At 35.2% G+C, this 25,706-nt stretch overlaps 1 protein-coding gene across 4 annotated transcripts in view; it reads right to left on the bottom strand.

Moving 5' to 3' along the window:
• The window catches only part of LOC120117570 (polypyrimidine tract-binding protein homolog 2-like), a 30,570-nt gene extending 6,440 nt beyond the window's left edge, over window positions 1-24,130 (bottom strand). For 3 of the 4 annotated variants that reach the window (XM_039137855.1, XM_039137853.1, XM_039137834.1), the window contains exon 1: window positions 23,995-24,130. The gene's annotated coding sequence lies outside the window, so the exon portion shown is untranslated. The remainder of the gene's footprint in view (window positions 1-23,994) is intronic. The other variant, XM_039137848.1, reaches the window with a different exon arrangement.
• Between the last annotated feature and the right edge of the window lie 1,576 nt (window positions 24,131-25,706).

Raw genomic sequence — 25,706 nt, forward strand, 5'->3', positions numbered from 1 at the left:
ACATTAATTTGCTTCGAATTAATTAATTTAAAGGAGGAAATTCAAAGGACTGAAATGAAAACAAATAAATATTACAAACCTAAATACAAATAGAAAAAGATAAGTATTTGAATTTATAAAGATCAGAATATAGAAAAACAAAAATTTTACGGATAAAATAGCAAAAATAGAAAGTTAAAGGACTAAAATAGCACAAACAGAAACTTTAAGTCCTAAAACAATAATTACAAAATCTTAAAGGTTTAAAATAATAAAAACAAATACTTAAGGGACTAAATAGCAAAAATAGACATTTGAAAGACAAATGACAAAAAAACAGAAGCTAAAAGGACTAAAACACCAAAAACAGAAACTTAAAGGGCTAAAATGAAAATTACAAATAAACCAAAGTCTAAATAGCAAATATTAAATAATACAAGTACTAAAAAATGAGAATAGCCCAAAAATAATAATAACGACTAAAATAAAATAAATAGAAACATAAAAGGGCCCAATAGTAATTAAAGCAGATGCAAACTAGTGATTAAAATGTAATAATTACACATATCATAGCCAAATTGGAATATTAACAAAAATATACAACCTGGAATTAATGACTAAATTAAAATATTTGTAAACATGGTGAATAAATTTGAATAACAACATAGAACACACAACAAACTAACTTAGTGACCAAAATGAAATAATAACAGATATTACTAGTAAAGTCAAATAATAATCAAAATAACATAACAGGTAATAACATGATTAAAATACGAATAATGAAAAATAAAGGCTCTAAACCAAATAATAAAGAACTTCAGTACATAATTGAAATGTTAGATTACAAAACCCTGGGGACTAATAGTGTAGTTATCCCATGACTTAAAAACACGGATGGAGTTGGTGTATGAAACAATGTCATTTTGATTTGGGTATTTAAACCCAAAACCGAGGCCCTTTATCACAAATTCCCTCATTTTCCTTTGGCTTCAGAAATAGAGGGATGAGAGAGAAATATTATTTTCTCTCAACTCCCTCATCAGGGAAAATGAAGGGTCGTTGATGCCGGTGAAATCCACGGCGGCGCACGGCAGCCGGAGCTACCCAAACAACCACCAAAATAACTCTCTTGTCATCCTCAACCTAGATTTAGCCTACCCATAGCCTAAAACTCAACCCAACACCCCAGATCTAACACTTTACCTTTTGAAAGTTTAGGCAATCGACGACTGTTAGTGTTCCCGAATGGCTTAGGACTCTCGGTAAGTTTCTACTCCCCTCTCTTTGTTATGTTTTTCTCCTTTTTTATTTTTTGTTCAATCCTCACTTTTTTATGTTCGAATACTCTTCCCTGAATACTCTCTGATTCGAATGTTTTTCCCCTCCCCTTTTCTCCCACACTGAATGGTCATCTTTTTTCTTTTTTCACTCACCTAATTTAATTTTTTTTTTCAAACTTTATGGTGAGATGTTGATGTAGTGGGTTAGGTATAATTTTGCTTTTGACTTTAGCAGATTTTGGCTAATTTTGGTGAATTTGTGTGTTGTGCAGCATGGGTAAGGGTGGGGACAAAAATTGGTGTTTACAGCTGCCCCTCTTTGCACATTCTTGTGTTAACAAGAATAAGGCAAAGACGAAAAAAAATAATCAGTTTTTGTCCGATTCTCTTTTTGGTTTTAGAAATTTGATAGTGTTTGATTTTGGGGACGACACTGCTCATACGTGATGAAGAGTTCGTGTCATCTAAGGGTAACATGACTCCTACATAATGAGGAGATCTGGTCGAGGGATGACACGGTTCCGTTCCTACGTGATGAGGATGGCATGCCATCTTTAGGGATGATAACACGATTCCTACGTGCTGATGACGGCTGGTTATCTAAGGTTGACACGGTTCGTACATGATGAGGAGATCTGATTGGTGGATGACAATATTTGTTGTGAAACTAAGTCGATCCATTGGGCATGATATCCTTCTTCGTGAAGTTGAAACCGTGGGTAGCTCCTTCGTCGTGAAGTTGAGCTTTGAGTTGGATATCCTTCATTGTGAAGTTGAAATCCACACTTGTACATTGCATCTCTTTCGAGTTCAATATCTTTCACTGTGAAGTTGAAATTGACTCTGAATGACACTGGTTTTTCATTGTTGTGTCACAGATGGCTCCTTCATCGTGAAAATCCAATCTTGTAAATTGTATCACTTTCGAGTTCAATATCTTTCGTTGTGAAGTTGAAATTGACTCTGAATGAAACTGGTTTATCATTGTTGTGTCACAGATGACTCATTCGTCGTGAAGTTGGGTCAATATTTTGGGCACGATATCCTTCGTCGTGAAGTTGGAATCGTGGATGACTCATTCGTTGTGAAGTTGAGCTTCGAGTTAGATATCCTCTGTTGTGAAGTTGAAATCCAATCTCGAGTTGTAGTACTTTTCCAAATTGGATTTGAGTTGGATATCCTTTGTTGTGAAGTTGAAATCCAATCTTGTGCTTTACCAAATTAGCTTTGAGTTGAATATCCTTCGTTGTGAAGTTGAAATTCAATCTTTTGTAAGTTATGTCATTTCGAGTCCAATATCCTTCGCAACGAAGTTGAAATTGACTCATGACTCTGCAAAATCATGCACATATGTGACGCTATGGATGCAATGCTCTTATGTGTGCCTAAAATGTATATCTGAAATATGTTATTTTAGGATTTGGAGAGAGGTCAAAATCTCTGGTTGTCAGTCTTGATGACTATTGATTCTGGAATCTTGAATTTATGATTCTTGATCTTAAATTCAACATGCTTAAATCCGATGTTGATGTTGATTTGTGAGGGGAATGGTTACATGAGAACTCTTCATTCTATCCTTGTCTTAGTTTGTCTTTATTTTCACCATGATGTACTATTCCAAATCTCAACCTGAGACAATTTGTTTTACTTGCCCCATAAAATTTTACCCCAAAAATTTGGCTTCTCTTATCCCAGCTTTGATCTTGAGCTTTGGAGAGATATTCGTTGATTTCAAGATATGCTTCCAGAGAACTTATCTTGTTTGAAAATGTTTTCCTTCTTCTTATTTTCAAAATTTTGAAAATTATCGAAAGGAATTTTTGAAAATGTTACCTCTTTCTAGGTTCACAATTGAAGCAAATCATAAAACATGAGTTCATTGAATATTAAAAGAATCAAATGCTCTTTTAATCTTTGATAGTTGAGAATCTTTGACAAATATCGAAGGCGAACAAAATGACATAACTAGCATAACTAAACCTTTCAGAACACTTCTATTTCAGTTCTCTGAAATCTTCTATTTGTTCAAGCTTTGTAGACTCACCTAGTCAAGGTAGTGCAGAAATATCGGTTTAAAAATGAGATTTTTGAGTGCTCGTCTGAAGTCGACTATAACAGGTGTTCTTCAACTCCCTTAGTCCTATCACCAAACTCCTTATTTAGTAAATTGATTTAATTGTCATTATCTGTAGTGAATTTATCATAAAGCCGGAGCGTTTAACCAATTGCTCTAGATGGACAGCTCAAGCTTTATTGTATATATATTATAATCACCTTTATCAGGCTAGCTGAAGGATTTATGTCGTCACAAAGTCTTTGACTTGAGAATCACAGTGGAGCATACACCGAATTACCAGGCACCCGATCAATGTCATGGTTTGAATATAATCTATTCATAAAGCCAAGGCTTTTGAGTTTCCTCTATAACCAATTTCCTTAGCGGAATAGCTCAGCTTTATTGTATGTATGTATATATATATATATATATATATATATATATTATTTTTTGTTGCGTAATCGGATTCTATTTCTTAAGCTCGTTGAGGAGAACCTGTTATAGTCTAGGTGTTCGTTGAAGCTCAGAAAATCTTATCGTTAGAGTTTAATTCCCAAGCAACTGACTTAAACTGAATTCACCCACTTGGTCATTCCATCTGAAAAGATCATGATCATCATTGAATGTCATAAACAGATGTATAAACCAATTAGTTTTGCAACTTCATGTGCTAGTTGCCCCATTTTGTTTACTCCTAACACATACCTTAATATCAAACCTTTGATTGGTTATACATGCGAGGAGATGGCTAGCTTGGTTCCTGTAAGAGAAGGGTATGTGCTCCAGTGTATGTTCTGGATCAAAAGGGGTCCTTGTTTTGTAGGAATTCAATCTAGTCATTTGTTAAAGATTTACAACCTCAACTATTAAAAAACTTTTAATTAAGGTGATATTCAAAGAATTCAAGATTAGAATTTGCTCATTGTTCATTTCCTCAGAAGGAAGCATTTTATTTAAAATGTTTGAACGTCAAATGACTTACAAAAATTCACACATAAGAAGTAAGAAAGAAAAACAAATTCAAACAAGATGACATGCATGAAAATGCAACAAAAACTCATGATGGATGCCCCAGCCGGCTCCTGATCAGAAAACCCCTTTACACGTTAAATGTTGGGTATCTAATTGGATTAGGGTCTTTACCACTATTTTATCCCCATTTCTCAATCATTTCTCGTGTTAGGACTCCCTTGTCAACGAGCTTTTCTATTTCCTCCATTAATGGTATGCACTTGTCAGTAGGATGTCCTAATGCCCCTAGATGAAAATTGCAAGCACTATTCGGGTCATAGCCATAAGCAGGAGGGCTAGTCTTTATTCTCAAAGGCCTTGGGGTGAGATATTTACTCTTGATTAAAGGAAATAACAAGTCAGAAATGGGAACTTGAAAAACCTTGAGAGACGTGTTTTTCCAAGACATCTTTTGAGGCCAGTCTCGAATTACTTCTCTTTTAAATTCTTTTTCATCTTTCCCTGTTTCCTTCTTCTTTTTCAGCATCAAAGAAGTCTCGAGAGTTTAATCCTTTAAATTTGCCCCACATACCTTATTTTCCTGGATTTTGCTCTTTACTTTCTTCAGGTATTCTTCTATATGTTCTTCATTTATTTTGACCCTATCAACTCCATTCTGGGGTCCGACTCCCAATTGTTTGATTAAAACCGACTGATTATTGGCATCCACCTCTATAACTCCATGAGCAAAAAAATCTTGGACTTGTCGTTTGAAATGACCGCAATTCCTAATAGAGTGTCATCGGGCTCCGGCATGATATTCACAAGAAACTTTCTCATTATATCAACTTGGATAAGGTGGTAACAACGTCTTATCCAGACGTGGAATAATCAGTTGGGCCTCGAGCAACTTGGAATATATTTTGTTGTATGAAGATGAAGGAAAACTGAGTAGAGATTCTTTTGACTTCATTTTCTCTTTGCCATTATCATGATCATCCTCAAGACTTAGTGAAAAATCATTGAGATATTCATTTTGAAGGTTCAACTTTGGACAAACATCTTGTCGCAACCGTCTTTCAGTTGGGCCCCGGAATTGGGCTTCGACTTAGAAAAATGTGGATTGGAGTCGCCACCGATCATTTATTTAAAAATAAATGGGTTGATCGGATACCCTATTTCTTACCTGATCTGCGTCTTACCAGAAATATGTCGGGCTCAGGAGTCGGTTACGGTCAAGGAAGGATTAGCACCCTTGAACCGCCCTTTCGGTACTACGTAATTTCCAGTTGTCTTAATTAAGAAAAATAACAAGTTAAATTAAAAGGTAAAGTTTCGATCCTAATTATTTACCCTTGATTGATTTGAAAATATCCTTTAAAAAAATTGAGAAATGTGTTAGATAAACAAGGTAAAGAAAACAAATAAGATACAAGGGAAAAATAAAATAAATAAAATAAATAAGTAAGATAAGAAAAATAAATAGTAAGAAATAAGACAAAAAAATGGGGCCTCTAGGTTAGTAGTATATAATATAATGTTTAATAATAATAATGATAAAGACACAAGGTTTTTTTTAAAAAAAAATAATAATATAATAATAATGAATAAAAAAATGAAAATAATAAAAAATAATATAAAGTTATAAAGTTATAAGATATATTACATAAATAAAGAAATAATCAAATAAAAATAATTAAGAATATATATTTAATAATAGGTATATAAAAAACTATTAAAAGTATAAAAAATATACGACTAGATAAATATAATTACAATATATATAGTAATATTAGACTTATAAGTAAAATATTAAAGAAATATATATATAATAATAATAAAATATAGTAAAAAAATAAATGAAAATAATTTAATATATATATATATACATATAATAATAATAACATGAATAATAAAAATAAATGAATAAAATATCCATATAATAAATAAAGGGACTAATATAGATTTTTAAAAAGCTCTTCCCCTCCTTTAACCGAAAATCAAAACGGTTTTTAAAAATAAGCCTCGGGGTCGATCTACGTTCGAAACTTCGAAACCCCACCCATTTTGGTCATCGACGCAACCCACGTTTTGGGTTATTCGAACCAAATCTCAAGAAAAATAACGTGCACATGCAAAAGAAAGAAAAAAGAAAATGCTACCTTTAATTTCCTTTTCGAATCCTTTACAATAGTTTTGCCTTTGTATCTTCCCGTGATTTCCTCTATGTTTTGTGTGTAAATCGTGTGTTACAATGGTGAGTTACAATGGCTATTTATAGTGCTTGTGGATCCTATCTTTAGGAATTTAAATCTTAGTAGAACTCTATCCTATTTTTAGGAGTTTGAATCCTAGCAAAATTTTATCCTATTTTTAGGAGTTTGAATCCTAGTAGGACGAAAATGTGTGTTGACAGCTACCCCTCTTTGTCCATAGTCGTGTAACGGGGATAGGGAAAAGATTAAAAGACACACTTTTCGTTCAGTGGAGTTGAAAATTAACTCTGATGTTTCAATAACTCCCTGTCGAATTGAGTTACGGATGACTCCTCCATCGTGAAGTCGAGTTCATCTTGAAATGATATGAAATTGAAGCCATAGTTCGGAATTTGAATCAGCACGTGGCTTCCCGTTACCCTTCGGTCTTCTTCTCGTTTTAAAGACATTGGATCGGAATCGAACTCAGAAATCTTCATTGACAGATAGCTTTTTCTTGACTTAAGCTATGTTGTTTGAAAATGGTTGCTTGTCACTAAGGCACGGATAACCCAGGTCATCTTCTCGACTTGAAAACCTCGACTGCAATCAGAAAGTAGTGCGATTGATGTGTCATCGAGCTGAATGGAGTCGAACTCGATAATTTTGATGGCAGATAATCATTCTTTGAGTTGGATATCCTTCGTCGTGAAGTTGAAATCCAAGTAAGTAGCATTGTTCCGAGTCCAATATCCTCCGTCGTGAAGTTGAAATTGGCTCTGGAACCGGGAAATTGTTTGTTGACAACCAGCCGTCCCTTCGTTGTGAAGTTGAACTTGTGTTGTCTCGAGTCCAATATCCTTCGCTGTGAAGTTGAAATTGACTCTGAATGAAATTTTGTTGACAAGCAGCGGTCCCTTCGTTGTGGAGTTGAACTTGCGTTGTCTGGAGTCCAATATCCTTCGTTGTGAAGTTGAAATTGGCTCTGAGATTGGGAAGTTGTTGTTGACAAGCAGCGGTCCATTCGTCGTGAAGTTGAACTTGCGTTGTCTGGAGTCCAATATCATTCGTTGTGAAGTTGAAATTGGCTCTGAAATTGAGAAGTTGTTTGTTGACAACCAGCCGTCCCTTCGTTGTGAAGTTGAACTTGTGTTGTCTCGAGTGTCACGATATCCTCCGTCGTGGAGTTGAAATCGCGGATGTTTGGCTTCGAGCTAGACATCCTTCGTCGTGAAGTTGAAATCTATTCTCGAGCAAATTGTGTCGTTTCAAGAGAAACACTCTCAAGGGAGACAAAATTTGTTTAAAGGAAAACATATTCAAAGATTTCGTTAAATTGTTTTCAAAGTTTATGTTTGGAGAGAAACTGTCTCAAGGGAGACAAAATTCGTTTCAAGGGAAACTATCTCAAGCGAGATAAAATTCATTTCAAGGGAAATGTTTTCAATGTTTATGTTTCAAGAGAAACTGTCTCAAGGGAGACAAAATTTTCTGTTTCGAGGGAAACTATCTCAAGAGAGAAAAAAAAATCATTTCAAGGGAAATGTTTCCAATGTTTATGTTTCAAGAGAAACTGTCTCAAGGGAGAGAAAATTTTCTGTTTCGAGGGAAACTATCTCAGGAGAGAAAAAATTAATTTCAAGGGAAATGTTTTCAAGAGAAACTGTCTCAAGGGAGACGAAATTTTATGTTTCGAGGGAAACTATCTCAAGCAAGATAAAATCTTCTTAAAAAAACAGCCTTGAGTGAAATGAAATGCCTTCTTTCGAGTGAAAACGGTCTCAAGTGAGACAAATCTTGTTTTAAGAAAAACAATCTTGAGTGAAATAAATCTTCTTTTGAGAAAAACAGTCTCAAGTGAGACAAAGTATGTTTTAAAAAAAACAAATTTGAGTGAGATAATCATCTGCATTAAATGAGACTGTCTTAAGTGAGACAAAGCTTATATTGGAAATGTTGAATCTGGAGATGAATGTCGATCTTTCAATCTGTCGAGTTGGCTTTTAATCTCATTTTCTCCTGAAAGATCTGTAAAATGTATATGGATGTAACTATCCTGATGATGTATGCTTGATGTATGCCCAAATGAAATTTATTTGCTGTTGAATTTGCCCTCAAGGGAGGAAAAATCAAGGTTTTTATTGCTCATGATGATGAATTCAAAGATGCAAATTTGATGCGTCATGTATGTACATGTTGATGTATATGTTGAGATGTGAGGGGAATGGTTGCGTGCAGTCTTCATTCTGACTTAATTTGTCTTCATTTCCACCAAGGTGTACTCTTGCAGACCTCAAGACAAATTTTCCTTCCCTTATCAAATTTTCCCCAAAGATGGTTTCCTTTGCCTCTGTTTCGATCTTGAGCTTCGGAGCGATATTTGTTGAATTCCAAGATATGCTTCCAGAGAACTTATCTTGTTTGAAAATGCTTTTCTTATTTCGAATTTTCAAAATTTTGAAAAATATCAAAAAGAACTTTTGAAAAAGTTACCTCTTTCTAGGTTTCACAATTGAAGCAAATCATAAAACATGAGTTCATTGGATATCAAAAGAATCAAACACACTTTTAATCTTTGATAGTTACAAATCTTTGACAAATATCAAGATCGAAAAGTTGGTCTAGAGGTGGGTTTGTTTCATCAATTTGGTTATCATGAAGATCTTGGGATGCCCCTCTTTCTTGATTTGGTATTTTGATCAGAGGCGAACAAAATGACAGAACTAGCATAATCAATGACTAGACCTTTCAGAACACTTCTGTTTCAGTTCTCTGAAATCTTCCATTTGTTCAAGTTTCGTAAGCTCTTCTAACAAAGGTAGTGCAGAAATATCGGTCTAAAAAATGAAATTCTTGAGTGCTCGTGTGAATTTGACTATAACAGGTGTTTCTCAACTCCCTTAGTCTATTATTACCGAAAATTTCTTTTTAAATGAATTTGATTTATTTTGCCATTGTCTGGCTAGCCGAATCCATAAAGTCGGGGCGTTCAACCAATTGCTTTAGAGGGACTGCTTATAATCACTTTTATCAGGTTTAACTAAAGGGTTCATCTCATCACAAAGTCTTTGACTTGACAAAAACAGTGGAGCAAACACCGAATTGCCAAGTGTCCGAGCAATGTCATGATTTGAATGTAATCTATTCATAAAGCCAGGGCTTTCGAGTTTCCTCTATAACCAATTGCCTTAGTGGAATAGCTCAGCTTTAGAGGGACAAATCACTGAAGGGTTCGTCTCATCACAAAGTCTTTGGCCTGACAAAAGCAGTGGAGCAAACACCGAATTGCCAAGTGTCCGAGCAGTGTCATAGTTTAAACATAATCTATTCATAAAGCCAGGGCTTTCGAGTTTCCTCTATAACCAATTGCCTTAGTGGAATAGCTCAGCTTTAGAGGGACAAATCACTGAAGGGTTCATCTCATCACAAAGTCTTTGGCCTGACAAAAGCAGTGGAGCAAACACCGAATTACCAAGTGTCCGAGCAGTGTCATAGTTTGAACATAATCTATTCATAAAGCCAGGGCTTTCGAGTTTCCTCTATAACCAATTGCCTTAGTGGAATAGCTCAGCTTTACGGATTTAATTTCTTAAGATTGTCAAGAAGAACCTGTTATAGTCTAGGTGTTTTTGAAAGTCAAGGGATCTTATCTTTAGAGTTCAATTTCCAAACAACTGACCTAAACTAGATTTGCTTACTTGACTATTCCATCTGTGAAGATCATTATCATCCCTGAACATCATAAACAAGGGTATAAACCAATTAGTTTTGCAATCTCATGTGCTAGTTGCCCTATTCTGTTCGCTCTTAATACGTGTCTGAATACCAAACCTTGGATGGACTCTTCATGAGAAGAGAAAACTTAGCTCGGTAAGAGAAAAATATGTAGTCTGATGTATCTTTTAAATTAAGACCAAGGGGTCTTTGTTTTGCAGGGTTCAATCTTATCATTTGTCAAAGATTTACAAAAACAGTTTTTAATTGAGGTGATATTCAAGGAATTCAAGATTAAAATTTGCTCATCTCCTAAGAAGGAAGCATTTTATTTAAAATGTTTAAACGTCAAGTGACTTAAAAATGTTCACGCATAAGAAGTACGAAAGAAAAACAAGTTCAAACAAGATGATATACTTGATAATGCAACAAAATTCCTAATGGATGCCCCATATGACTCTCGATCAGAATGCCCCATTACATATTGAAAGTGAATGCCCCTGAATCGATCAGATCTTGGACCTTACGTTTCAATGCCCCATAATTCTCAGTGGTGTGCCCTGAGCTCCCAATATGATAGATGCATACGGCGTTAATATCATGACCTTCAGGATATGGGGCCTCTCTAGGTTTGGATTGAACTAGAGTCACAAGATTTTTCTCAACTAGCGTTGGGAGTAACTCCTCATATGTCATTGGGATTGGACTGATGCAAATCTTTTCTTTCCTTGGTCCTCTCTGAGTTTGTTTAGAAGTACTAGACGGTACAACTGCAACAGTTTTTGGACTTGAGACCGTAACACCTTTATTGGCGTTGTAGGTACTGACATTGTTGATATTTCCCTCAATTTTTCCTTGTTTTATAGCTAGCTCGATCATCTCACCAGCCATAACTAGATCTGAGAAAGTTCTCGATGTAATTTCCACCAGGTGCCCGAAGTAAGGTGCCTTCAGGGTTTGTACGAACAACTTTCTAATTTCTTTTTCATCCAGGGGTGGATGAACCTGCACAGACAAATCCCTCCATCGTTGCGCATATTGTCAGAAACTCTCATTATGCTTCTTTTCCAGGCTTTGCAGCATAACCCGGTCTGGTCTCATATCGTTGATATGCTTATATTGTTCTAGAAAGACTTGGCTAAGTCTTTCCATGTCTTGATGTGAGTTTGGCTGAGTTGATTATACCAGCGAATAGCTGAACCGGATAGGCTCTCCTGAAAGCAATGGATCAGGAGTTGATCATTCCCTCCATATCCTGTCATCTTCCGACATAACATAGTGATATGGGTTGATGGGCAGCTGTTCCCATCGAACTTCTCAAACTCATGAGCTTTAAAATTTGGTGGAAGCACCAAATCTGGAACCAGGCTTAGCTCCCTTGCGTCCACTCCATAATAATCATGGTCTTTTTAGACTATCTTCATTCGATCTTCTATCATCCTGATCTTCTCTTCCATCTTTTTCGCTTTGTCATCTTCATTAAAATCCGGGATACTGTAATCATCCGGATGATTATCAGGATTAGTTTTAGAAGTTTGCACCTTTACAGCAGATGGTGTTTTTCCTTTGACAGCAGAAGAATTTTCTTATGGTCTGGGTAAGATCTCGGGTGACATAATCACCTGTGATGTTGGTGACATGGTTACCCCTTTGAAGGGACTTCCCCCTTCTGCACTAACTTGTTGTAAACATGATAACTTGGCTACTATTTGGTCGACCAAGGATTCCTGGTTTTTCTTGATGGATTCCAGAGTGCTTTGACTGTTTTGAGCCATCTTATCTTCCAGTTCTTTTTGTAGTCTTGCCATGTTCTCCTCGAGTTTTTCCATTCTGGCCTCCATTTGTCTTTTCATTACTCGGGTATTATGCAGATGATGCGTATTTAATGTCTGTAGTGGTAGACTTGGTGTTTTCTCTTTCTCTTTCTGAGACATGTTCTGTTTGTTAATACGAATGTAAAAACATGGAAAATATAGAAATAAACATGAGATATAGAATGCAAAATATGCAATGCATGATGTATGCAGCTTAGAGGCACTGATCCAGAAAAAGTGTTCATTATTATAAATAATCTTTATTCAGACAAAAATATCTTATCTTGTAAGAGATATAAAAACAATCAAAGGTACACTCGGATTAAATCCTCTAAACCCTGAATAGCTTCTAGTAGATTGACAAGTCTTCTGCCTTCATCTGTTACTGGTTGAATACCTTGTCGAACCACTCCGGCTTCCCTTGCCAGGCCATGAAGATGACAGGCTGCCTTCTGTACTTGATCTAAGAAGTCTCGGATGGCTGCGTCTCTGGCCAGTGTACTCTTGAAAGGCTGACTTTTGGTGTGCTTAACGTAGACTCGCCCTAGTTTGATGTTTTCACAGTGTAGCAGTGTGGTGTATTCTTCGATAGTAGGTACCATGTCCTCCCAGTTAAAAGTGAAACAACTATATCCCGGGTTCCAGAATTGGACCATGGCTCTAATCAAGGGCTCATCAATCCTAACGTGAAGTAAAAGTGACAATGTCACCGTACCGTTGGCTGAACTTCTGTTTCCGATCATTCTTTCAATTGTCCCAGATATCTCGAAGCTCCTGCACATTGTTCTGTTTTAGGCTGATAGATGCGTAGCTAACCAGCTCTGACACATAGCTTTCTTGAAGGTTGTCTCCCTTTTCTTTCTGAGTCTTCTCGGACTATAGTCGTACCTCGGGGTTCTTAGTCTCTTGTATTACAACACCTTTGTCCATTAATTCAAATTATTTTGTGTAATAAACACCTTTTCAAGGATCAGTAACCTCTTGTTATGATGCAAAATGCTATAAAAACAAACACAAAGGCAAAAAGGTTAGTAAAATAATAATATAAAAATAAATAAGTAAAATACACAAAAACAACAAGGTTAAAAAAAATGTCATAGGTTTCGGAATGTGGTTTCGGGGTAGGCTTAATTTCTCCATAGTCTCCTGGGTTAGGTTCTAAAAAACGGTTCCCGAGTTCTCCTTGCTGGTGCCCCATTGGGCCTACCAGACCTTTAGTCCTAAACCCATCACAGGCTTGTGTGGACTAAGTTAAACTCGAGAGGACACATTCCCTTATGCCCATACGGAGAATAAATTCACACGAAGGCATAAGGTATATGAATCCCGAAGGTTACTTGCTAGGCCCATACGATGAATAAATTCACACGAAAGCGTCGCTTTCACCCCCACTTAAACGGGTTCGGAGCTCGGGTATAGAGCCTTTGGATGAAAAATCTTTAAGGGCTGAAATCATTAAAAAGCGGTCAGTACAACTATTTACTCGAAAATATAATCAAAAGTAGTAATAAGGATCGAAATGTTACCTTAAAATTTAAACTTACCTTTTTCATTAAAAAGATAACTGGAAATTACCTTAGCTTGACTCACTTACCTGTTTCCCCAGCGGAGTCGCCAAGCTGTCGCAACCGTCTTTCAGTTGGGCCCCAAAATTAGGCTTCGACTTAGAAAAATGTGGATTGGAGTCGCCACCGATCATTTATTTAAAAATAAATGGGTTGATCGGATACCCTGTTTCTTACCTGATCTGCGTCTTACCAGAAATATGTCGGGCTCGGGAGTCGGTTACGGTCAAGGAAGGATTAGCACCCTTGAACCGCCCTTTCGGTACTACATAATTTCCAGTTGTCTTAATTAAGAAAAATAACAAGTTAAATTAAAAGGTAAATTTTCGATCCTAATTATTTACCCTTGATTGATTTGAAAATATCCTTTAAAAAAATTCGAGAAATGTGTTAGATAAACAAGGTAAAGAAAACAAATAAGATACAAGGGAAAAATAAAATAAATAAAATAAATAAGTAAGATAAGGAAAAAAAATAGTAAGAAATAAGACAAAAAAATGGGCCCTCTAGGTTAGTAGTATATAATATATAATGTTTAATAATAATAATGATAAAGACACAAGGTTTTTTTTTAAAAAAAATAATAATATAATAATAATGAATAAAAAAATGAAAATAATAAAAAATAATATAAAGTTATAAAGTTATAAGATATATTACATAAATAAAGAAATAATCAAATAAAAATAATTAAGAATATATATATTTAATAATAGGTATATAAATAAACTATTAAAAATATAAAAAATATATACAACTAGATAAAGATAATTACAATATATATATAGTAATATTAGACTTATAAGTAAAATATTAAAGAAATATATATATATATAATAATAAAATATAGTAAAAAATAAATGAAAATAATTTAATCTATATATATATATATATACATATAATAATAAATAACATGAATAATAAAAATAAATGAATAAAATATCCATATAATAAATAAAGGGACTAATATAGATTTTTAAAAAGCTCTTCCCCTCCTTTAACCGAAAATCAAAACGGTTTTTAAAAATAAGCCTCGGGGTAGATCTACGTTCGAAACTTCGAAACCCCACCCATTTTGGTCATCGGCGTAACCCACGTTTTGGGTTATTCGAACCAAATCTCAAGAAAAATAACGTGCACATGCAAAAGAAATAAAAAAGAAAATGCTACCTTTTATTTCCTTTTCGAATCCTTTACAATAGTTTTGCCTTTGTATCTTCCCGTGCTTTCCTCTATGTTTTGTGTGTAAATCGTGTGTTACAATGGTGAGTTACAATGGCTATTTATAGTGCTTGTGGATCCTATCTTTAGGAATTTAAATCTTAGTAGAACTCTATCCTATTTTTAGGAGTTTGAATCATAGCAAAATTTTATCCTATTTTTAGGAGTTTGAATCCTAGTAGGACGAAAATGTGTGTTGACACGTCTTGTGGAAAACATTGGTCTGCAAATATCCTCTCATTGATAAGTTTTAAACCTCTAGGGAGTTTAGGTTTTCCATCTTCAAAGCATAACAATCCTTCCGCGATGAGGTTTTGAACCTTTAATCTCATAGCTACACAACTTTCTGTTGAGTGACTAAAATCTCCAAGATGATAACTACATGAATTTTTTACACCTTGCCAATCTGGATGCCAGTAAGTATTAGACTTCAGAGGAATAGGTGTCAGAATACCACTTTCAAAGAGAAATGGTAACAATTTTGAATATGACCCTGGAATTTGAATGAAATGTATCTTCTTATTTTTCTTCTTGTTCTTTTTAGCCTTTTTGACTGGCATTTGAACTTCTTCTATGTCTCTCTTCTTTGAGTAAAGCTTATCTTTCACAAGGGAAACTTTATCTCTCATTAGCTCTTCATTCATTGTGGGGCCTAGTGGAACCTTCTACAACCATAATTTCAACATTATCATTCATAGTCTCATCCAAAATAGGATCCGCTAGTGGCTCTTCTTCATGGATCACAACATTCACCGTGTCCATTAATTTGGTCATTTCTCTCTTGAGTCGTCATGAAACTTCTCTGCTTGATCATGAATCTTGACAAGTTGCTCTTGGATTTTCTTGATTTTATTAACACGTACTGAAATCTCATTCATGGTTCTTCTCGTTACCTCAGGAGTGGATATGTTATGATAAGTAGAAGTACCTTGAAGATTTAACATAGTAGCTTGAGTTTTACTGGCAGAGAAACCCACTGGATGCCTTGGAAGTTTGTCAGGCGAAACAAGTAGTTGTGAACTAGCCTGTGCATTCACACATTCAGAGGTTTCATGGGTAAAGGAAATTTTCTCTTTTCATCTTTCCTGGTTGAGCCCAACCATCTTTGCTACAATTTGATTAACCAGGTCATCTTGGTTTTGCAAGATACGATCCATGGTGGCCTTTTGAGCCTACCCCATTTTAGCTTCCCATTCTATTTGCACCTTTCGTAAATTCTATTCCAATTCTTTCTTTAGTTGCTCAAATTTTACTTCCATCTTCAGTACTGTGTGAATGCAATTACCATTAGAAGAAACTCCTCAAGGTTTCCCATAAGGTATGATTAAAATGATTAAATGAATACTATGCAAAATGCAATGATGCATGAAATGTTCGAGGCATTGATCCAAAAATGTGTCTGTTATTATAAATAATCCTTATTGGGACAAAAGTGTTATTTCTTAAGAGACAAAAACATAGATTGAATAGTCTTCTGCCTTCGTCTGTCATCGGTTGTATACCCTGTCAAACCACTCCGGCTTCTCTGCCTAAACCATGCATGTGACAAGCTGTTTTTCGTACTTGCTCCAAAAAGTCTCAAATGATTGCATCTTTGACTTTCATCCTTTGTTGAGTCTGCTCCTAGCGAAAAACGCCATTGAAATCCTCCATCAAAGGGATTATTTGAAGTTCATTTGCTTGTTTCTTGAATTTTTCAACAATGGCTTCCAATTCATCTATCATTTTACCATCTTGTTCTTGTTGTCTTTGAAGGGACTCTCCAGATCAGTAATCTTCATCTTCCCCTACAACCTTTGCCAACCCAAAGTTGATTTTTGATGTGCTTGGTGTAAACCCCATCCATTCTGAGTCCTTTACAATGCAGCAGAGTGGTATACTCTTCGATTGTAGGCACCACATCTTATGGATTGAATGTGACACATAGTCGCCTTGTCGACTGTCTCCATTTTCTTTCTGAGCCTTTTCTGACCATAGTCAGACTCTTGCGTTTTCACCTCTTGTATTATAACCCCTTTGTCCATTAATGCAAATTATTTATGTTTAACGAACACATTTTTGCGGATAAGCACCTCTCTTGAATGATGTAATGCAATGCAAAGAAATATGAAAAATGACACAAACGAAAGAAATAAGTTAGTGTACTCAAATAAAAAAATCAATTTTACAGATAAAAATGTCGTTCAAAGATTAATATAATACCTACCCAGTCATGATATCTACCCGAACATGCTTTAATTAAATAACATTCCTACCCAGACATGATATCTACCCAAAATTATTTTTCAAGAAATTAATCCCAACCGCATGGTATCTAGTTCGCATGTTGTCATACAACAAAATTTAAAACAAAATGAAAGGTTCAGAAATGCTCATCCTTTATGTACATTTATTTTGGCTACCTACTGATGGACAAGGTTTGATATAACTATACTTATGGTGATAGTTCTACGGTTCACTATATGCATTGTTTCAGCTCTATGAGGAAAAAGGTACTCGAATTGTCTTTGATGTCAGTGCCCCTTTTGGGCTGTCAAACCCTCGATCTTCACCCATTACAGGTTTCGAGTGAAACGAGTTCAATTCGAGAGGATACATTCCCTTATTTCTACGCGGAGAATAAATTCACACGAAGACATAAGGTATATGAATCCCGAAGGTTACTTGCTAGCCTATGCGGAGAATAAATTCTCAGGAAGACGTCACTTTCACCCCCACTTAGAAAGGGTTCGGAGCTCGGGTATAGAGCTTATGTTATGCAAATGCCAGTGATGTGTGTGAGAAGGAAACCTTTGACACAAAAGGAAAACAAAACCACTCGACAAAAACTTGGACAAATCTGAAAGCAAATATTCAAATGTTAGTATGACAATAAAAAAATGAAACAATTAAAAAATTTCAATAATTGAATCATAAGTTAACTAAAGACTCGAATTCATAATTTCCACCACAACGACAATGTGTAAACGACTTACAGCTTGACTCTCTAAAAATAAGTCCCCAGCAGAGTCGTCAAGCTGTCATAACCGATTTTATGCGGAACAATTATTTATTGTTTTAAAAACAGTTACGACTTTAATTTGGAAAAAATTGGTGATTTTGGATTAATTTGAATAGAGTCGCCATCGACCTTTGAGTTAGGTAGGTCGAATACCTAAAAATGTCTTTCTAAAACAATTTTTTAAGAAAAATCATTTTTAAAGATAAAAAGTTTATCTACGTTTACGAGAGATTATATTAAAACGGGTTCGGGAGTCAGTTACGCGTGGGGAAGGATTAGCACCCCCACAATGCCCAAAATTGGTACTGTGTCGCTTACACTTTGTCGTAATGGTGAAAATCCTGAATCAAATATAAAGTTAAAATATGACCCAATTATTGAACATTAATTTGCTTCGAATTAATTAATTTAAAGGAGGAAATTCAAAGGACTGAAATGAAAACAAATAAATATTACAAACCTAAATACAAATTGCAAAAAATAAGTATTTAAATTTATAAAGACCAGAATATAGAAAAACAAAAATTTTACGGATCAAAATAGAAAAAATAGAAAGTTAAAGGACTAAAATAGTACAAACAGAAACTTTAAGTCCTAAAACAATAATTATAAAAACTTAATGGTTCAAAATAATAAAAACAAATACTTAAGGGACTAAATAGCAAAAATAGACATTTGAAAGACAAATGACAAAAAATAGAAGCTACTAAAACACCAAAAACAAAAACTTTAAGGGCTAAAATGAAAATTACAAATAAACCAAAGTCTAAATAGCAAATATTAAATAATACAAGTACTAAAAAAATGAAAATAGCCCAAAAATAACAATAAGGACTAAAATAAAATAAATAGAAACATAAAAGGGCCCAACATTAATTAAAGCAGATGCAAACTAGTGATTAAAATGTAATAATTACACATATCATAGCCAAATTGGAATATTAACAAAAATACACAACCACCTGGAATTAGTGACTAAAATAAAATATTTGTAAACATGGTGAACAAATTCGAATAACAGCAGAGAACACACAACACACTAACGTAGCGACCAAAATGAAATAATAACAGATATTATTACCAGTCAAATAATAATCAAAATAGCATAACATGTAATAACATGATTAAAATACGAATAATTAAAAATAAGGCTCTAAACCAAATAATAAAGAACTTCAGTACATAACTGAAATGTGATATTACAAAACCCTGGGGACCAATAGTGTAGTTATCCTATGACTCAAAAAACACGGATGGAGTTAGGGTATGAAACAGTGTCGTTTTGGTTTGGGTATTTAAACCCAAAACCGAGGCCCTTTATCCCAAATCCCCTCATTTTACTTTAACTTCAGAAATAGAGGGAGAAGAGAGAAATATTATTTTCTCTCAACTCCCTCATCAGGGAAAATGAAGGGTCGTCGTCGCCTGTGAAATCTACGGCGGCGCACGACAGTTGGAGCTACCCAAACAACCACCAAAATAACTCTCTCTCACCCTCAACCTAGATTTAGCCTATCCATAGCCTAAAACTCAACCCAACACATCTAACCCTTTACCTTTCGAAAGTTTAGGCAATCGACGACTGTTGGTGTTCCTGAATGGCTTAGGACTCTCGGTAAGTTTCTACTCCCCTCTTTGTTATTTTTTCTCCTTTTTTATTTTTTGTTCGATTCTCACTTTTTTTTCTATTCAAATACTCTTCCCCGAATACTCTTTGATTGAATGCTTTTTCCCCTCTCCTTTTCTCCCACACCGAATGGTCCTCTTTATGCTTTTTTAACTCACCTAATTTCCTTGTTTTTTTTCAAACTTTATGGTGAAATGTTAATGTAGTGGGTTAGGTATAATTTTGCTTTCGACTTTGGCAGATTTTGGCTAATTTGGGTGAATTTGTGTTGTGCATCATGGGTATGGGTGGCGACAAAAATTAATGTTTATATATATATATATATATATATATATATATATATTTATAAAATTATCACTATATATTACTTAGAAATTTTCAACTCGTCATTTCTTCTATGGCTACTCCAACTCTTTTCTATTCTTCTTTTTCATTAATAATTTCTTCCATTTTCTTCTCTTCATATATTTTGTTCTTCATTCTTAATATTGCATGCTACTTTTCTCTTTGGATAAATGCGTGCTTTTATTTATCCAAAACAAAACAATACAAATCAACAGTTCAACCTATACAATAAAACAAAATAAATCAGTCCCTATACAATATTTAACTCTATACAAATAATTTTATTGATAGGATTAACTCTACTCAAGAGCAATCATATCACTCTACATCTTATAGTTTCCTTAATACTATAAATAATAACCTCTTCTTGCAAAGCTTTTTACTGGAAAATTCGCAAATTCCTCTCCCCACGCATGATAAAATTCCACAAATGCATGTTCTTCGTCACTACCTATACGTTGTACATAGAAAAAGGAAAATGGTTCTATTTCGTTACACTAACTATCAACACCCAAAAAAAAACCGATGCTCACGGTTTAACTTGTGCGATAGTTATCGAAAGTACTGCTGATTGTTGTCTCTAAAGGCAAGACCAAGTCATATTTTAAGGTTGTTTTATTAATGGCCCCCCTTTTGCATACCCAACTCTTGATCTAACCAAAAAATAATGAATTCAAATTGTTCATTACTTGCAGTTCTATTGACTACATTGTATGCATTGGCTGTTGCCTCAAAACTGAAGGCTACGGGTTAACCAGGGCAGGATTCACGATTGTATAATCTCTGCTCCTATCATTGTTGAGCTGCAAACATAAACCAACCGTATTATTAGATTAAACGAGTAAAACCTGTAATGAACCATGTTCGTGATATAATGCAACATGGACGGATTCTGAAGAATATGCATGGCCTTTAATTCAGTCACCATGCTAAACTATTGCATCAAACCGGAACTACTTTTATACTAGGATCAGTGTGGCGTGAATACGAGAGATGAAGTTTGTAAAACCCTCCATCATATATGCAGTGCCCTACTAAGGATTCCTTGGCAACAATAACCGTCTGAACATCTGCATGGAACCATTAATGCATGAATTCAAGGGGACAATAGAAATCAAGTGTCCAATCTGTTTCCTATGTTGTAGCCTTCGATATAAAAGGCAAAATATGGGCTAGGTCATAAATGCCGATTATGAATTTATAAGAACAAGCAAGGTCAGTCCAAACAAAACCTTTTCAGAACTACCTAAGAAATTCTCAATAGTGGGCCTTCTTGATGGAAAAGTACCAGATTCCAAGGACTAATTTAAGAAGAGATATAAAAATGTTTGAACATTACCTGCAGTGCACCATTCTTATCGAACATGGCAATCTTTTGAACAGGGCCAAAAGCGGAGAATACCTAAACATGGGACAAAAGAAAGAGAGAAAATGACAAGTAATCAGTATTGAGTTGAGGTCCTAGGCAGTCCAACGAACGTCGCTTCCAGTAATTGATAAATACCATGTGTAGCACATCCAAGGTAACAGCATACTGCATGTTCTCGATAGATGCAAGCAAAACATTACTCTCAGGTTCAAGCTTTTTCCCATCAAGACCCAAATTGAACTGCAATGATGACAACAGATGAATCTCATCACCAAAGTATTAAACAAGCACTATATACAGCCCAGCATTGTAATGCAGCAATGTTATTCATTTCTAAGGAGAAATACGGGTTAACAAGAGTTGAATCTCATATATGCGACACCTTGAGCAAGAAAAAATCACATATAATCATTGTAATGAAGTTACGTTAAGTAGCTTGTGCTAATACTAATGCTTTGTATTATAAGAAAATGTACAATTCTATCTACTATTAAGAAATTCAATTCAATGGCATGAAGTTTACCTGGCTACTTCCATCCATAGCCGAAGGAGCAACAGGAAGGTAGGGATTGGTATAGTCCCTGAAAAATAGAAAAAAAATGTTTAATTAACATATAAATAGCAAGGGGATGTGCAGCAGCACAGTAAATAGTGGCGCAATGAAGGAATGGCCAAAAAGTTCAGATATGAAAATAGAAAAGGAAAAAAACTACTCATTTCCATGAAATCATTGATGTGTAAGCAACACCAGTACCAACTTTGCAATTAAACGTGATACATATGATCAATATCAGATGAGAAAAGCATATCAGGAATACCTGCTCCTGTGGCTCTGAAATTTCACAGTCAGATCTGTATGAGCAGAATATGTTATCCTAAGCGTACAAGGAGCTATATTGTCAGAAAGCGGATACCTGGAACCCAGGAAAAAGTCAATAGATCATTGAGCAAGAAAACCAATAGTCACGCAAGAACAACATAAACTATAGTATTGAGAGCTTTGCTTGTGGAGGATACTACTTTTATGATAGGAATTGTACTTCAGTTCTGCAAACAACTGGAAACATTGCAACATTTACAGAAACTGTGGGCTCGATAGATGTGTGTCAATTACAGAAGGAACAAAGCTATAATGTCTAACAACTAAAACAACGGTTACCTAGGGATGATTTGTCCATCCAAGGCATTTTTTGCAGAAGTGGCTGTTTCTGCATCTGAGAACTGCACCAATGCCTGCACAAAAGAAAGAGTGTATCTTATTTTCAAAAGCTGAAGCAAATCTATCAATACGGTAAGAAGGATGTTTAATTCATTGACCTGGAATCCAACTGTCTTCTCAAAGGTAGTAATTTTATGCACAAATCCAAAAGCTGAAAATACCTGCATTAATAACTACTTCAAAAAGATAAATGGAAAAAAAATTAAGTAAACAGACTCCAAAAAGTCCTTGCAGTCTATAATACCCTCTAACATAATAGATAGAAAATAAGGTATGGAGATAAGTACAAGATATCAGGTCTCAAGCAATGAAACAAAAGCACCAGAGCTTATTATAGAACTTAAAATTATAGTGATGAATTTCAGATCTTCCAACGATGTTAACAAAATTAGAACATGTAAAATCAATGATTTTGCAAAGGTACTAAAATGCAGAAAACAATGTTGATTACATCAATGAAAAGTAGCCATGCCTTCAGCTGAGTGCCAAGACAAACAGAGATAAGGAAGATGTTGGCATCCAATAAAGCTAGCATCTATGGCTTATTGCAGAATATATATTACAGACCATATGCAAAAATTTGATAAACCTGATAAACCTTCTTTGGTATTAGCAGCACAATCGAAAACATAGTGATACAAAGCATCTAAAAAGTCCGTACGTGACAGAAGAAATGAAAAAGCACCCTAATGGTAGGAATAGGAGGTAAGGAAGAGTAGGGAAGAGGTAGTGTTAAGGAAAGGAGAAAGGAGACAAACACACATGTGCTCTTTCTCCAGATGCACTAGGCTGCCATCGGAGATTATTCCTTAACATGATCCTGCTAATCCCATTCATATTCATATCAAAATAACAAAAAGTTTTCTTTGTGTGTATGTGTGTGGAAAGAGCATGACAAAAATCACACAATCCTAGTAATTACATAAACTCAAATCAAACCTGGAAATTCTTAACCCAAAAGATAACAAAGAACTAAAGATCTTCCTTACCAGGTGCAAAACATCAATGGAAACAAGCAGCGCATCTTGACCTTCAATTGTTACCAAAAGAACATTCCCGGCAATATCAGCCGTTGTTTTGTTGTTTACAATCTCTTGCCTATTAGAATATTGCAGATAGACCGTTTTGACCCTAACTTGAGCAGGCTCCGAAGATGAAGCATAATACGATATCATAGCAATAGCCTGATTCAAATCAGCCTAGGCAAACCAAAGAAAAATACCATTACTAACATTATTGAGAAAGGAAGATGAGATTTGAAGGAAAGAAGGATTAAAACTCACATATTCGATGAAAGCTTGATTGCAATTGGCTCCAACATTGCACTTGGTCTTAACGACCTTACCAAACGGCTTCCCCATCTCGATCAACTCTTCCTCCGTACACTCCAACGGCAAGTTTCTTAAATGCAGCACCTTAGACGGGGGTTGATTGTAGCGGAACTGCGGCTGACTTGATACGGAGTCCATTCCGTTCAGCACAACTCTATGAGAATATATCTTCGCCGAACAGGAAATCTAAAACTTAAATGCTAAAAAATTCAAAAAAAAAAAGTAATGCAAATCTTACAGCTTTAATATCCAATCAAAGTATAATTATATAGATATCAACAAAATCAGCGAAAGTACGAGGAAATTAAAGGAAAGAAGGAAAACCTGAAAGAAAGTTTCAAGATATAATCCGTTCGAATTTCTTCAGAATTGTTAAATTTCAGGGTTTAATAAACTGCGGGAGAGAAATATGAATTGTTGGGTTTTTTCCCTTTAATCGCGGTTTCCGGAGGGGAAGTATTTTGGCGGGGTGTGCAAAATTACTCGACCCGGTTGACTCGATCCGCCGATCCGCCGATCCGTCGACTCGGATCTAAAAAAATCGGGTAATTCTTTAAAAAAAATTATCCGGCTTGGTCGGGTACCCGGCCCGACATTTCCCGGGTCAGGCTCGGGTCACAAAATATAGTTTTTCCGGATATCCGGTTACCCGAGTACCCGGTTAGTTTTTTTTTTGTTTTTTATATATAATTATATAAAATATAATAAATTATTTATATTATAGATTATTATATTTTATATTTTGAACTTTTAAATTTTATGTTCGGATATTAGAGTATGTAATTCGAAATTTCGAACATTTAAATTTGTGTATATATTTTTAAATTAATAATTTGAAAATAAAAAATTAAAAACCGGGTATCGGGTACCCGATTACCGGGTACCCGTAACATCCAGGTCGGGACACGGGCCGAGAAATCGTCGACCCGGAAGTTCCGGGTACCCGAAAATCGGGTACCCGAATTTGCACACCCCTACTCTGCACCCCGTTGATGTTAGTAAAATTAGGGGGAATTTGAAAAAAATCACCGGTGATCGGTATATTTATCGATCTAACACCGGTCAGATTATATTTCTCGATCTAACATCTGTAGCAGTAAAGCGCACCCTCTGCACCGCGTTATACGTTGATTTGGCGCCACGTGGAGTATAGCGCGCCCTCTGCCCCGCGATATATGGTGATTTGGCGCCACGTGGGTATAGCGCGCCTCTTGATCCACGCTATACCTGGTTATCTGACACGTGAGGTATAGCGCGGTGCAGGGGGCGCTATACCCCTAAATACCCGCCCGCCCACATCTCAATCCTCCCTATAAATACCCCCATCCTCAATCACTTTTATCACACAAAATTCTCTCAATTTCTCTCAAATACTCTCTTTTTAAGGTATATTTTATAATATTTTTAATATTATATATTTAATTTATTTAAGTATTTTACTTTATTTAATATTTTAGTAATATAATTCTTTTGTAAATATATAATGGAAGGCAGTCTACTTCGCTCGGATAGAAATCATATATATCTACACTTTACTGATACGGTAACATTTTAACGTTTTAATTTAATTTAAATTATTAGTAATAATTAGTTGATTTATTTAATGCGTGATTATTAAATTAAGAATTAAATATCTCGACACTTTACTGATACGATAACATTTTAACGTTTTAATTTAATTTAAATTATTAGTAATAATTAGTTGATTTATTTAATGCATGATTATTAGATTAAGAATTAATTTTTGTAATTATTTATTTTTAGGAGAAGGACCGTGTATTAGATCATTTTATTAGGAATCTTAAGTTAGTGATACCCAGCCGTGTCTTGCCCTATTTAGTAGAGGCTAGATTCGGTTACATAGGTAGATATCAGGGTCACTGTAAGATAGAGCCAGACCTGATTTCTGCCTTAGTAGAGCGGTGGAGGCCGGAGACCCACACATTCTATCTTCCGTGCGGAGAGTGCACGATCATGCTTGAGGATGTTTCTATGCACCTGGGGCTTCCGGTGGATGGAGATGTGATATCGGGGAT

This window comes from Hibiscus syriacus, unplaced genomic scaffold (assembly GCF_006381635.1).
Source record: "Hibiscus syriacus cultivar Baekdansim isolate YM2019G1 unplaced genomic scaffold, ASM638163v2 tig00000916_pilon, whole genome shotgun sequence".
NCBI classification, from domain to species: domain Eukaryota; kingdom Viridiplantae; phylum Streptophyta; class Magnoliopsida; order Malvales; family Malvaceae; genus Hibiscus; species Hibiscus syriacus.